Source organism: Myotis brandtii, unplaced genomic scaffold (assembly GCF_000412655.1).
Source record: "Myotis brandtii unplaced genomic scaffold, ASM41265v1 scaffold174, whole genome shotgun sequence".
In the NCBI taxonomy this organism is placed as follows: Eukaryota; Metazoa; Chordata; class Mammalia; order Chiroptera; family Vespertilionidae; genus Myotis; species Myotis brandtii.
In genome coordinates, this window is record NW_005356437.1 from 696,691 (window position 1) to 712,312 (window position 15,622).

The following is a 15,622-nucleotide window of genomic DNA, read 5'->3' on the forward strand; positions in this document are numbered from 1 at the left end:
AGGCCGGGCTGGGGGCCCCCCCCCCCCAGCCCCCCCCCCCCGAGTGCACAAATTTTTGTGCACCGGGCCTCTAATATACAAAATAAAAGAAGTCCTTAATGAATAATTTCCAATTTTAATTGTCAATTTTGGAAGCCCTGAAAGTATATTAGATGTAATTTAAGGAATTGTATTCAAGTATCTTTTGTTTAAATTCTAATTTGAAGGTAAATATTATATAAGGCATTTTTTAGAACAACCTCACTTTTTTCCAGCAATTTTTTGTCTCAAGGAAGCAATACACCATATTGTTAGAATTAAATGCTAGCTGTCACATTGAAATAATATTGCTTGGTGCTTTCATAAATCATTCATCAAGCTCTTAACCTGTTTCCTTTACTTCATTTCAACCATTTTATGAAAGACTGTACAAATATATGATAGTTTTTGGTTTCACTAAAAATATCCCAGCATCTAACACATAGATGCTTAGAAATAGTTACTGAATGAATTACATAGTTTGTCTAATATTTTCCAGAACACCCCAGGAGTTAGATTTCTTTTTTTGCTTTCTTTTTGTTTTTCTAAATGAATTTGAAGTCAAATTTTACGAAATTATATTTAGTCTAATCTGCCTTCTAAATGACAGAGAAAACTTGGATTTTACATTTACTAGGTGAATATTTATATCTAGGTGCTGCAGGTGTGAAGAAGGTCCATTGGGGCTATTATAGCTAAAAGAAAACTTTCTTGTTTTAATCCTGATAATAGATTTTCAAAAATTTGAAATATTGGGAGAGTAAGACATTATTGCATTGAAATTTATTGTAGCTATGCAGTTTCTTTCCAGTCTTTTATGATAGAAGAGGAAATAGCCTGTCAGTACCTGATGAAACAGGTAACTCAACAGGACTGGAAGTTTTATTTGTAAAAGTTAATATAATTCCATCTTTGTGTAATTTTGAAACAGAACAAATAGTAAAATAAAATGTTAATCTTAATTTGGCTACTTATTTTGCAAGGAAGAAATAGTTACATATGAGTGTATATTTTTTTTTTCATTTTTCCCATCTTCTTTGGAAAAAAAATCCTAATCTTTTTTATTCAAGTTTTTTTTTTAAGTTGATGCCAAATAATTCCAGCTTTGATCATCTTAAATGTTATTTGGAGTATAGATTGAGTTTGGTGCTAACTCAGAGTGCTGCAGGCAAGTATCCAGGAGACAAGAAGAGGAATATTCAACAATTCAGTTTGCATCCTATATTCAAATGAAAATCTCTTAAGATTACACATGTTGATATGTGATAGATTTGAAAATTTGGCCATAGACTAAATTTCATGTTTAAGTTGATTTTCTTCATTTATATATTCTTTGGTTGTTACAGAATTATAGGTATTTTAAGCAACTAAGTATAACTGATACGAGTCCATCTTAGGTACAATTGGATTAGCAAGACTATACTTTCATAAACTGTGATCTCTAAAGTAATATATATGTATCTATATATATATAATGTATGTATTTAGAAGTTGACATTCTAATTCAATTTTTTTTTCCTTTTGCAGGTGGATATTACTATCCCTTATTTATGGAAAAAGTTTTATTCTAAGTATTGTTTCTCATTGAGTATTAACAAAAGGGAGAAAAATTAATGTCCTAAACTTTTGAGATAGATTTGGTTCTAGTAAGTGTTTAGATATATTACTTTGTATATCTGGGAAAAGAAATGAGACCATCATACATTTCCAGCTTTAAAAAAATCTTATTTTCTTAACTTCTATCAAGGAGATTTTACAGTTTAGAATAAAACAGTTTCTGTTTAACTTGAGCTCTTTAATGAAGAATTAATTCCTCCACCAGAAATTTAAGAGTTTATGTTCTTACCATGTTTATTTATAAAATATAACTCATGAATTTCTGATGTCTTTTTTTTAGGCTATATGCTATGAAGAAAATGTTGGCAAATAAATAAATTTAAACCTCTTCTGTTAAATTTCCGTGCAAGGTGACAAGTTAGTTGCTGTTTTTTGTCTTAATTATACTGAAATTAAATTCATTCATAATTTCTATTTGGGTCTATTTCTTGATTAACACATGCAACATGAGTAATTAACTTAGATTAGCATATTAATGAGCACAGCTCCCCTTAATTCGGTGGGATTTTGAATAATCTGATAGTTATTATTTTCATATGATTGGACTTTTATGTTTTGAAAAAAATGTAAACTGCCTGTAGAATCTTGTCATTATTTATATTTATCTTATGCTACAGGGTTAGATTTTGTTTGAGAAGTTGTGTTGAGGAAAAAATTTTAATCCACTTTTACACTAAATGTTCGTCAATTTAGTTAACTTGTTATTAAAGCTATTCTATATATCTTTGTTTTATAACTTAACCACTTAGCATGGATTATTCTATTAAAGAGTATCTTTAGAAAGTGGTAGAAATTTTAAATCACCCCAGAGATTGTTTCCTTCTGTGTCTCATTATTTTATAATCTTTGGGAATGCTTTTATATATGGAAGTAACATTTCAAGGATATAAGTTCTTATAGTACTACTAAAACTTTTTGTCTGGACTTAATTCATATGATAAATAGTAAACTATAAAGTAATTTTTTTTGTTTCCATGTGAACAGTTTAAAATATCATTTTAGCCTGAAGCAATGAAGGTAGAATATTTGTTGTTTGGTAGTATACATCGAGAAAGTTTAAGTACATCACTTCTTAAGAGAATTTGTAAGTTTTAACATAGTGTGTACAGATTTTCATATTTGTATTTTCTGGCAGTGTGAAAATGCTAATGTTGAACAAGGAACATTAAAAATAGATTTGAACCCTAACCGGTTTGGCTCAGTGGACAGAGCATCGGCCTGTGGACTGAAGGGTCCCAGGTTCGATTCCGGTCAAGGGCATGTACCTTGGTTGCGGGCACATCCCCAGTAGCGGGTGTGCAGGAGGCAACTGATCATTGTTTCTCTCTCATCGATGTTTCTAACTCTATCCCTCTCCCTTCCTCTCTGTAAAAAATCAATAAAATAATATATTTTAAGAACTTAAAAAAATAGATTTGAAACATTTATATATAGAAAGTAAGGTACAAATTTACGTTATGTAGGTACTGGGGATCAGCACTGAAAAAACAAATTCCAACCTTCATGGAGCTTACAATCTTGGGAGTGAGGTGTGGGTAACAGAGTACACAAAATTAATAGGTACCGTAGTGGCATGTCAGATGGTGATAAATTCTATGGGGAAAAATAAATCAAGGGCTGTGGGAGGGATGGCATGAAGGTGTTTGGAAAGCAGGAGAGGCATATTTTTAAATAGTATGATGAGAAAATGCTTCACAGAGATGACATTTGAACAAAGACATAAACCATAAGGGAGCACACCATTAGGTATCTGGGAGAAGAGGCTTTCAGGTAGATGACATAGCAACTACAAAGACATTTCTGGTATAGCAAGGAGGTCTGGGAGGCTATGATCAATTATACAAGAGGGAGAATCGTAGCTCATAGGATCAAAGACTTTATAGGGGGCAGATGTTATGACTGCTTAAGCTTTTAGCTTAATCTACAGATTTAATTTTTCATTCAGTTGGTTTCCTCTAAGCCTATTTGACCTTTGTAAATATAACATAATAGTTTTATGAATCAGACTCAAGGTTAATAACCTCCATTTGAGACCATTTAGAGTATAAAAAGTGTTTGTTTGGTTAATAGATATATGTGTGATGATCAAGTTTTTGCAAATTGTGCTTTGATGTCTCTGAAATTGTTTTCCACTTGACCAGTTTAGTCAAAGCTAATGGCTCCAAGGAACACACTGAACTTGTTCATGTTTGTCATTTACCCAAACATTGTCTTCGACACCATTCTTAGAATTGCTACCATAGTTAAGTACTTCATTATTTCTTGCTTATTCTTATTTTGCAGCATTTTAGCTGAGGAATTCTTTGCCTATAATTGTTTCTTCATCTGCTACAGTATATCCCATTAACTTAACCTTCCTAAAACACTGCTTTTTATTGGATGAAATTCAAATTTTTTAGCTTGTACCTCATGATCTTGCCCCAATATTTTCTAAAGTTTTTCCATATTTCTTCAAGTGAACTAGTCCTGATACATGCATTTTTCTATCTCTTTGCTTTTCAGTAATTTCTGTTTGCTATTTCCTGACTTTAATAGTCTGGCATTATTCCTCCTCCTGATGGTATGAACAATTTATATCCCTAGTTCTTAACCTTATTCTCTGACTTAACACACCTGAGGAACATAATAACACCTTTATCATTAATTGCACCTCATTTATTCATACATATTAACCTTTAAAATGTATTAGTAATATGAACAAAAATTTTAATTTTAAGAAACAAAATGAAGAAAAAGCAGGTTGACTAAGATATCCAGAACTTCGAAACATCAGCCTAAATATTAGGTCCCAAAGTTCAGATATTAGTTCTATGCTGACAAGTGGTATAGTTGATTATTTTCTGTTATATGAAAAACTATCAGTCACATAAGAATGTGGAATAGCCATAATATATTTTTAGGATTTTAGCACATTAGAATAATTATTTCCCTTTTCTAATATTGTAAAAACAGTTAATAAATATACTCTTAAGAAGTAGTCCATGTGTTTATTATAATGTTTATAATATTAAAAGATTGGAAGAGTTATTTTAAGTGTCTAACAATTAAAAGCTGATTAAATAACATGTTAAATGGCATACTGTCTGAATAATTCTGGCAAAGAGGTCTCAGGGAAGGCTCTCATTGGCTTGTTTCTAGGATATGTCCATTCCTGAACCAATCACCATGGTCGGGGGGGAGGGGTGGAGTATAAATGGAGTACTCTGATTGGCTGGTCTAAATCGCGCCTACCTAGTGGTGGGGATGGTCAGGCCTGCTCAAACCACATGGAATAAGTTCCTGGAATAGAGGAGAAAACAGGCTGGAGAGCAAAAAATAATATATTGTGATAAGTAGTACTATTCACACTTACTCAATATAATGTAGTTATATTAATGAGCTAGGAGTTGTTCATGATTAAGTGAAAAAGGTTACCAAATAGTACAAATGAACTAATTAAAAGAATACATTTGCTAAACTTACTGGTTTATTATGGGTGTGAGATCAATCGTATTAGCATGGCGGGGGAGGGGTGTGCCATAAATAATGTATGATTGCGAATGGGGGAAAGTTTGTTTTTTCTTTTTAAAAAAATATATTTTTAATTGATTTCAGAGAGGGAGAGAGAGAGATAGAAACAACAATTATGAGAGAGAGTCTTTGATCGGCTGCCTCTTACACGCCCCACACTGGGATCAAGCTCCCATCTCTGCCATCTGCCCTGACCGGGAATCAAACTGACCTCCTGGTTCATAGGTCAACACTCAACCGCTGAGCCAGGCCAGCTGTGTGGAATGAAAAATCCTTGAAAAATAAGTAGTTATTTGAAGCAGTCTTACCACCATGGAAATCTGTAATGGAAATCCTACTGGGTTTGGGAACTGTACAAGTGATAATGAAGGATACTATCATGGGAAGAATTTGAACAGATAATTTCAAAAATTAAATCATTTTAAAAATAAGGTCATTTTAAAATAAGCTTTAGGGGAGCAATCTACTCTGTTGTCAAAGGAATGTTAAAAAAGGAATTCTTGAAGCCCTAGCTGGCTTGGCTCAGTGGATAGAGCTTTGGCCTGTAGACTGAAGGGTTCTAGGCTCGATTTTAGTCAAGGGCATGTAACTTAGTTGCAAGCTCTGGCAACCAATCCCTGTGTCTCTCTCACATCAATGTTTCTCTCTCTGTGTCTCTCCTCCCACTCAATAAAAATCAATGGAAAAACATCCTCGGGTGAGGATTAACAACAACAAAAAGAATTCTTGAATTTGTTGAGAGGTTTTTCTGTCATTTTCCCACTCTTCCAGCCCCAGACCTCAAAAGGTAAGTATAAGAAACGGAGTATATAAATCTATTTTAATTTTGAAACTATATTAACAAACTAAAGGAAAGTCTGACTTTAGTGTATTTAATAGCACAACAAAACTGACTTTCAAGTCTAAAAATTAAGTATTTTTCTGTTTAAAAAGAAGTTTTAATTTTTCTTAGGGTAAAAGTAATACATGAACATATAGAAACGTCAGAAAGGGCAAAAATTCTATTTAAAAATCAGTTTTACCACCCAATGGCAACTACTACTATTTGGCTTTATTCCATTCTAGTTACATAGTTGGATTAGCAATTTTTTTTTTCTTAACCTGATTCATAAGAGACTAAAGGGAGCATCTCCCTCTTGAGATATGCTCTGGCCCAGAAATTTTTTCTTTACATTTATCTAAAGTATACCTGAAAAATACCATGAATTGTAGAATTTGTTCCATAATATTTAAATACATAAAATTTCTCAAGATGTTTTAGTAAACTTGAGCATATGAGATGTTTTATCCTGTGTCTTCCTCTGCCACTCTTGCTTATCATCCCCACAGGTACCTTCCCATAGTGTGAGAAGCATTCTGATGCGAGGGAAATCATTGAAGGTTTTTTAAACAGGAGAGTAAGGAAAATACTGAGTCAAGATTTGCTCAAAAAGAAATCTAAGATCAGTATGAGTTTCTTTTGTACCCCAATCATCACACCAAATTTATCAAAAAGCTGAGCTCTTTGGAAAGGGTGGAATTTACATTTGATAATCAAAAAACCTTTAAGAATAGTTATTGACATTTCAGTTTGAACATGTGGCTATGGTTTAAAAAAATGTAAACATGACACAAACATGAATTCAGAGTGTATGACCTATCTGTTACAGTGCCCCATTTAGAATGTAAGCAAAAATGGTATGTCTCAACCTATTTTTCTCACGTGCTAATATTTTATAATTTAAAACTCTTAAGAACTAGGAGTTTAATTTGGAAAGGCAGGTTTAGAATCTGAAAATTGGTCTGGCCATTGTGGTTCAGTGGTTGGGTGTTGACCCATGATCCAAGAGGTCCCTGCTCAATTCCCTCATTATGGACTCTATCCCCAGTGGGGGGTGTGCAGGAGGCAGCCAATTGATGTCTCTCATTGATGTTTCTATCCTTTTCTCCCTAAAATCAATAAAAGCATTTTTTAGAATATGAAAACTTGGCTAATAAAATAAAGAAACTATATTATTTGGGAGTCTAAAAATCTGAGGGGAGTGGTGTTTGTCATCAAAACAGGCCTATGGTACAGATTTCAAGTCAGGTTCTGTTATGCCATTTTTGTCAGCATTTTAATGGGTATTGCATCCTTTGGGGGGGAAAAAAAGGAAAATATCCAAATAGGGATTATGGACCAAATAAGTCCATAATAGTTATTGTACCATTTTGAATAGGTGATTCTTAGGTGAGTTTATGTCTAAAACTCCAGGAATTTGGAACTTTGAAAATGGGTGACTTCTTTTTTCTACATACTTTTACTCTTCAGGAAGAATTTGTGGTGATTTTATAATCCTTACTAGAGGCCTGACCTGGTGCATGATTTTCATGCACAGGTAGGGTCCCTAAGCCTGGCTGGCGATCAAGTCCAATCTGTGGGGCAATCAGGGGGGCCCCCACTGGCACCTACCTTGGCTAGCCTGGTGCCACCCACTCACCGGCCCTGCCCCCCACCACCGCTGCCGGTCGCCTCCCTCTGTGGGACGACTGGTGGAGTGATCAGGGGGCCCCCTGCTCACACCCGCCTTGGCTGGCCTGGGGCCTGCTGGCTGGGGGAGGCTCCTATGTTGAGTGTCTGCCCCCTGGTGGTCAGTGTTCATCATAGCAACTGGTCATTCTGCCATTCAGTCAATTTGCATATTAGGCTTTTATTATATAGGATATACATTAAGAAAATAAATTTCTAAAAAGAAAAAAAGACCTTCACTATAATCTTTCTTGTTTTAAACAATACCAGATGGTCTTTGTTTCTGAATAGCCAAATTAGATAATTTAATTTGGAGTTTAGGTAAAAGTTCAACAGATTTAAAAACTAGCATGGAAATTCATTTAATATTGCTATATGCTAATAAATGCATGTTCATTGGAAGTCTTGGTGTATATGGCTTATGTTAGGCCCACATGTAGAGTATGAATGTGAACTAAGGGCATTCAGAGAATTGAAAAAATGAGGTGTTCAGATATATTAAGGAGTGATTGAAAAAGAAAAGACATAATTTTGAGACTTCTTTATTCTGTATTGTACTGGATGACAGAACAGTAGATCAAGTTTCAGTATTTTATACCAACTGGATATATGCATTAGACTGATATACCAGGAATCTTTAAAGTAACTAAATAAGAGGGGAGGGGGAGTAAGATTTAAAGACATTTGAAATGAAAATACATCAGCTGAACAAATTCTTGCCTTTAAAATGTGTGCTAACAAAGGACAATTTTTTTTTCCAGGAAGGGGGGGAGGGAAGGGAGAGAGAAACATCAGTGATGAGAGAGAATTATCAATTGGCTGCCTCCTGCATGCCCTCTATTGGGGATCAAACCCGCAAACCGGGCATGTAACCTGACCAGGAATTGAACCCTGACCTCCTGAATCATAGGTGGATGCTCAACCACTGAGCTATGCCCGGCTGGGCCAAAGGACGATTTCTTACTAAAGGAAATTATAGGGAAACTTCCTGGATGTTTTGTTTTGTTTTAGGACAGTATTTACTGAAAATAACCATTGTTTTAACAGAACTGACAGTATCTACAAAAGGTATTCTTAAGAAATTCCAGGAGCATGTACCACTTGTCTGGAAACTATGAAATAATGAAAATGTTAACATTTTCATTAAGTACTAGAGTTGGGACACTTTTTTAATATTAAAGGCTTTTATAAGTTGTCATTTGTTTTCAAGGAGGGTTACTTTTATTTTAGAGAAACCAATTTGTTGTTCCACATATTTATGCATTCATTGTTTGATTCTTGTATGTGCCCTGACTGGGAATCAAACCCACAACCTTGGTGTATTAGGACAATGCTCTAACCAGCTGAGTTACCCAGACAGGGCCCAAGAGGGTACCTTTTAAAGGCTTTTGGACAAATCCAGTATAGAACTAATCATTACATTTTCATTTTCCTCGTAAGACTTCCAAGAAGAATAAGTTTGAATAATTTGAATAAACAGGAAGGAATAGATTCTACAGAAAAATTTTAACCATACTGTTTTGATTCGAGGAGATGGGTTATAATGGGGTATTATTTGATGTTTATATTTTAGGATGTATGGATATTAAGACTGAAAAATCATAGCTTGGGCTTATACCTCTCTCTGAATTCTCCTCCTGTAGTTAAATATAAGGGAATTCAGTTTCAATTGGAGCTTTTCTCATCTTACTAGGCACATACTAGGTGCTCAGCTAATTATTAAGTGGGATATTCCCAGGAACATCAATCTCACTCTGAAATTGGCAGTGGATCTAGTTGATTCTGGCATCAAATATGCAGTAAATAGTCATTCTATATATCATTACCAGTCATGAACCCAAATCATTGTTGAGACTTGATTAGACAATGCTATGGCTTGGCTGAAAAGGTAATTTTTATGAAAACACCTTTTTAATGCAGGCTTTTTAGTTTTTACAGTTCAAGTACTTTTCAGACTACTGTGCTTTTCTTCCAAATTATATGAGATTTTTGATATGAGAGAATTGTAAATATAATAATGAACATCAACCCTGGCACATGTATTAATGTTTATTTGCCCCTCTGGGAAATAGGCCAATAAGTTGTTATTGTTTATTTTAAGTGCTTAGTTTAGTGAAAAGTACCCAAATCAATCAAATCAAAACAGCTTAACACCATAGGGTTGTTGATTTTTTTTAAGTGCATATAGAAACCACTCAAGCTTTAGGTGCTGCTATAAATGATAGAAATAACAACTAACACATTGATTGTGTAATCCTTTGCCAGAAATTTTAATAACCCATTTAATTCTCATAACCATCTTATGAAGGAGGTACATTATTATCCTCATGTAATAGGTAAGGAAACTGAGTCAAGGGGAAATATATGCTTAATGTCATAACTAGTAAGTGGAGTCAGGATTCAAGCTCAGGTGGTTTGATTGCAGAGCTCATGCCCAGTAATATCTATATCCTCTGTCTTATAGCCAACAAGAGATAGGGGGGACAAAATTAACATATTAAGCCATAGAATGCAAAATGATAGTGATACCTTCCAAAGAATGTCTTACATATAGGTTTGTATTTGGTAGTACTATACCAAGCCCAAGTTATTTCCTCAAATATTCCAGGATGCTACTACTGTTCCCTGCAAGAAGACATGCTTTTAGAAGTGTGTTTCAGTAACACTGGATATGGGTGTTTGTGTATGGTCCTCCTGTAGGTATGTGTGCCCCATAGCTATACATGCTGATATGTGAATTCAGTCAGCTCTTAATGTAATAGTCATCCCCTGAGAAAACTGCCCCTGCCTAACTATCCATAGTAAGCCTACACAATCTATAGGTCGTACTTGATTGTATTGTTTTAAGGGATTTACAGCATCAAATGTTGTCATCTCGCTTAAGCACACTGTCTCTCTGGAAGCTCATCAAAATCTAAGAAAATGGACCTTTTGTAACTAAAAGGCTGCAGACAAACTACATAATACATCTAAATTATAAACATTTTGGAGATTACCTATCTCTAAACTATGAGATACACTTTAAAAATATTTCCTGTCAATTGGACTTCAGGCAAGGCTTAATGATCATTAATTTCATTCTGTCTCATAGAGCAGTTCCAGGCAGCATAACCTTCATAAACATTCTCAGGTATTACTCAGAAGGGCAACCTCCTCCCACCCCCTCCATATACACACATAGAAAATTAACTCCCTTTTCTGTATTATCAACATTATAATAGCTTTATTATTACTTATGATACATCATATTGTGATTATTTTCTTCCTTATTTGTTGTACTATTAGGCTATAAGCCTAATAGGTTTGAGCCCAGAGACTGTATCTTAACTCAGCTCATTTGGTGACTAATGTAGCTGATGACCTCACATAGCACTCAGTAATATAGAGTACATTGGTACCAATTTTGATATGGCTACTCAAAACAATTCACTGATCAGGTAGCCAGAAATTAGATCTTACTTTTCAGTGGAATTCTCCCAGGCTCAAGTCAAATCTATTTAAATAGATCACTTACATCAACTACATTGAAGGATCAAAAAGAATGAGAAACATGAAATAGTACTTGCCAGATAATATAAAGTTTTATATGTGAAAAATTCTTTGTTAGGACCTTTATTTCTCATTGAAATGATATACTAGTTAAGGAATAAGGAATTTTACAGCATATTTTATCTCTTATCAAGAAAATTTGACATATCTGATGTAAATCTTAAGAAAAATTGTCTCTAGCAGACTTAAATGGATTCCCAGATGTTCTTTCTGAGAAGTTATGAGAAAGCACTATGAAGGTCGGGAATAGTTAGTTTTGCAACCATCTCAATTTAGGGTTTTTTAAAAAAATTAAATACTTTTTAAAGTGTTAAAATTATTTAATGGCTAATTTTTCTGCTTCATCCATGGTGTTCAGATGTGTTGCCCTGCATTGGGAAATTATCTGGCTTCTAAGCTCTTTTGTTTGGGGTTATCCAAAGATATTCCCAAATGAACTGAAATCTAGCCTTAATACCCTGCTTGCTTTATGCAGCCTCTTGAGTCGATTTCACATGATGGCCTCTGTTGCTCTCCATAGTTAATTCCTCCCAAATTAGGCAAGACCCGCCTTCCAGTGAAATATTTGGGTGTTTTATAGTTAACAAATGTATTTTTTGATAATTTACCTGATATGTCTGCTACTCTAAAATACTTTTTATTTTTAAGAAGTTTTCTAAAATTAACTTCACTGCCATTAACTATTCATTGCCCTCTTCATTTAAAGATAAGAAAAAAGCCTAAGATATTGTTGCTTTAGAATAAGATTATGACATCAAGATTCTAAAATATAGCACATGGCACTGTGCCAACACATAGTTAACTTTAAATAGGTAATTGCTCATATGAATGAATCCAGAGAACTGTGAAAGAAAGCATGAGAATGATGAAATCATCTTAAAGTCTGATCTTGAATCTAGTCCTGCATAAAAGACCAGGAGAAGTCTGAAGAGTGGAAATTCCTTTTTTTTAAAATATAAATTTATTTTTCATCTTGTTTCATTTCCTTTCTTAGTATGATAATCTTTTTACATTAAATCATGCTCTTTAAATTTTCATAATTTTAATTTACTCACTTGTACAATATAATTTTACAATTTGTGGTATCTGATATTTCAAGTAACAATTTCCTTATAGATATAAGGACATTGAAATTAAAACATCTGGCACATGGCAGATACCTAATATGCCTTTCAGTTAATATTGAATGAGTTAATAAACTGATTTACGTAACATAGTGGTTTAAAAGGTAAGTCAGAATTTTTAGAATTTTGTTAGCAAATCTTATAATTTTAGAGCCTTCTCTGTTTTCAAAGTTTACTTTTAATATTTAATATTTTTATATATAATTTATCATAGTTGAAAATATGAGAGTCATAGAAACAGTAAAATGGATTAGATTAAATCTTTTAAGACTATGCTTTTGGTTTTGTTATTTGCTCCTATGGAAAAGAAATTTTTCTAATAAAGGCATGTCTAAATAAATAACTTAGAATTAGGATTCTTTTAAGAATTCATATAAGAATAATGTGGAAAAACAAGTGATATAAATTAGAAGTGAAAATGTCCATTGGATTTGATGAGTCAGGACATTAGAATTATTTTCTACCATTTTGTCCTCATTTTTAAAGTCTCAGACAATGAAACTTACATTATGTCAATCTCATTCAATGTGTGTACAGCTATTCATTCATCTAATAAGTCACTTTGTTCAGAAGTACTTGCCTCTGATACTTATCTCTTCAATGTCATCATTGTACATCTTATTAAGTTAAGAAGCATGTGAGAAAAGTTAAAACTTTTCCACTGGTTAAGAAGACCATGAAATGAAGCAGAACAAAAGGTTATAATGCAGTAAAATGCACAAATTCATAATTTGTGAATATTATGTTTGGTTACTTTTCCAGAGGAATGACAATGCAAACAGAAGCTTACATTGTTCCTATCCCAGAGAAGTTAGTGTGATCATATACTTAAAAATTGGCTCTGCTTTGGCTTAGTTGTGTGACCTTGACCAAGTTGCTGTCTCTCCAGTCTTCAGTTTTAAGTAAATAAGAGGTTGAATTTGGTTATCTTGTCCCAAATTTTATAATCCTAGAACTGAGTTGTTTGCCTTCAATATAGGGTGGGGCAAAGGCAGTTTTACAGTTGTTTGTATGGAAAATAATATAATCTATATATATAAAGAGCCAGGGTCCGTAATGTCCACAACGACCAAGGCTCGACCAAACACCAGAAGTCAGTGCTGGGTTGCTGTGGCGACCCAGCACTAACTGCAGCTGGTGCCAGCACAGCAACCCAGCACTGACTGCTGAGGGGGCTGTGGATCAGGCCCGGAGAGAGGCCTTCAGAGAGAGAGAGGCAGGGTCTGATCCCCAGCCCCGTGGCAGCTGTTGATCAGCCATTGCCTCTCTCTTTCCAGGCTTCGCCAACAGCCGCGCCTGTTTCTCTCTGGGCCTCCGCGGAGCTGCTTATCAACCCTGCCTCTTTGATCAGGCCCAGAGATAGGCCCAGAGACACTGACTAGCATAGAAACCGACCAATCAGAACCAAATCTGGGTGAACTGCGAAGGCAGAACCTAAGGTGGGGGCTGAGGAGGGGTTTTAAGGGTTTTTAATGACCGGTTTGGCACTACAGTGCATATGGCTGGCTATCAGTCCAGATATAGGGATTATGTGTTTTTGTCTGCCAAGAGTATCTCCTGCTGAAAAAGGCTCCCCACCCCCATTTAAGCAATCCTGTCCTATATAATCTATACTAATAAAAAGGTAATATGCTAATTAGACTGGGTAAGCACAGGACCTGGTCCCCAAGGCGGGGCCGGGGGGGGGGGGGGGCCGGGTGGGGGCGAGAGCAGGCCAGCAGGGGAGGGCAGTCAGGGGTGATCAGGCAGGCCGAGGCAGTTGGGAGCGAGATCAGGCCAGCAGGGGAGGGTAGTTATGGGTGATCAGGCAGGCAGAGGCAGTTGGGGGGCGAGATCAGGCCAGAAGGGGAGGGCAGTTGGGGGAGAGATCAGGCCGGCAGGGGAGGGCAGTCGGGGGTGATCAGGCAGGCAGGGGCAGTTGGGGGCAAGATCAGGCCAGCAGGGGAGGGCAGTGGGAGAGAGATCCGACTGGCAGGGGAGGGCAGTTAGGGGCGATCAGGCAGGCAGGCAGGTGAGTGGTTAGAAGCCAGGAGTCCCAGATTGCGAGAGGGCCTAAACTGGCAGTCAGACATCCCCCAAGGGGTCCCCGATTGGAGAGGGTGCAGGCTGGGCACCCCCCGCCCCCGCCTGCACAAATTTCATGCACCAGGCCACTAGTTAATAAATAATAATACAAGAATAAACTTCATATCCACAACTGTAAACCTACTTTTGTCCACCCTGGATATTTATTTTGCAAATAATCCTGTACACTGACATTACTCATAAAAGCAAAGGGGAAAGTAAAATATTGTAAATTTATGTGGAAACCTCTGGAAAGTGTATGTTTAACTGCCATGATAGAAACAAATTTAGGTTATATTACATACATGTGGTAGAGTAGGACAGTTTTATTCCTGCAAATCTATTTTTGAATAGTGTAAAAATCTGAAGTGATAATTTGAGGTTCAAAATTCTATAAATGAGAGTGAATGTAATAATATTACCTCATCAAAAATAGTTATAAAATACTACTTTAAATGACTTAAAATTTTTTTGTTTGCATTTTTAAGCGAGATAATCTTTTATTATTAAGGGCCTATTCTATGTCCAGTATTTCACTTTAGTCTAAAAAATAATGATCTCTGTCAGCAAAGAACTTTTAGCCTAGATCAGGGGTGGGCAACCTTTTTGTGAGTGCGTGCCAAAACCAGCAAAATCTGACTCAAAATTCTTCTGCGTGCCAACCCTAATTTTTTGAGAACATGTTACGCCTACTTGACATCTCTTAAGGTGTACGTATGTGAAGAACCTTGAAGAAATAATAAAATTCATTCGAGCGACAAAAACACAGTATATGATGATGAAAAATACATTTATTTTTTAATGTATACATGTACACTGATAGTCCGACAGAAAACTTTATGACTCCGTTTGATATTATCAGTGGGACTTTTGCTGCTGCATCACTGATGACAGAGATTTTACATCAGGTTTATATTTCGTGACCTTCAGAGATATGCACGAGCTACTACTTTCATCCGTCAGGCTACTCCTATTACGAGACTTAACAAAATTCATCACTGAGAACAAAGATTCACAAGCATATGTGGATGAAACCAAAACACTGGTCGGATCTAGGAAGGCAGGGAGAGTTAAGGCAGAGGCATAGAAATTGCTCTTCCCCTCTCTCGTCAATCCATGTCTATGGTCTTTAAGATAACTTGTTATGTAAAATTATTTATTTATCTAAGATGCACCTACACTGAATTTATCTGAAAAATAAAAAAGTCGATATTAAGAAAAAAATTGTAAATGGAAAATTATAAGAGAGGGT

The 15,622-nt window shown here is 35.4% G+C and overlaps 1 long non-coding RNA gene across 30 annotated transcripts in view; it reads left to right on the forward strand.

Annotated features, from left to right (window-relative positions):
- The window catches only part of LOC102246522, a 70,409-nt gene that overhangs the window by 24,293 nt on the left and 30,494 nt on the right, over positions 1-15,622 (forward strand). For 19 of the 30 annotated variants that reach the window (XR_001361499.1, XR_001361501.1, XR_001361500.1 and 16 more), the window contains 3 exons: positions 1,546-1,664; positions 1,916-1,992; positions 5,848-5,932. This is a non-coding gene — a long non-coding RNA (uncharacterized LOC102246522). Of the gene's footprint in view, positions 1-810; positions 878-1,545; positions 1,665-1,915; positions 1,993-5,847; positions 5,933-15,622 lie in introns of all 30 variants that reach the window. The other 11 variants (XR_001361483.1, XR_001361482.1, XR_001361475.1 and 8 more) reach the window with 7 other exon arrangements.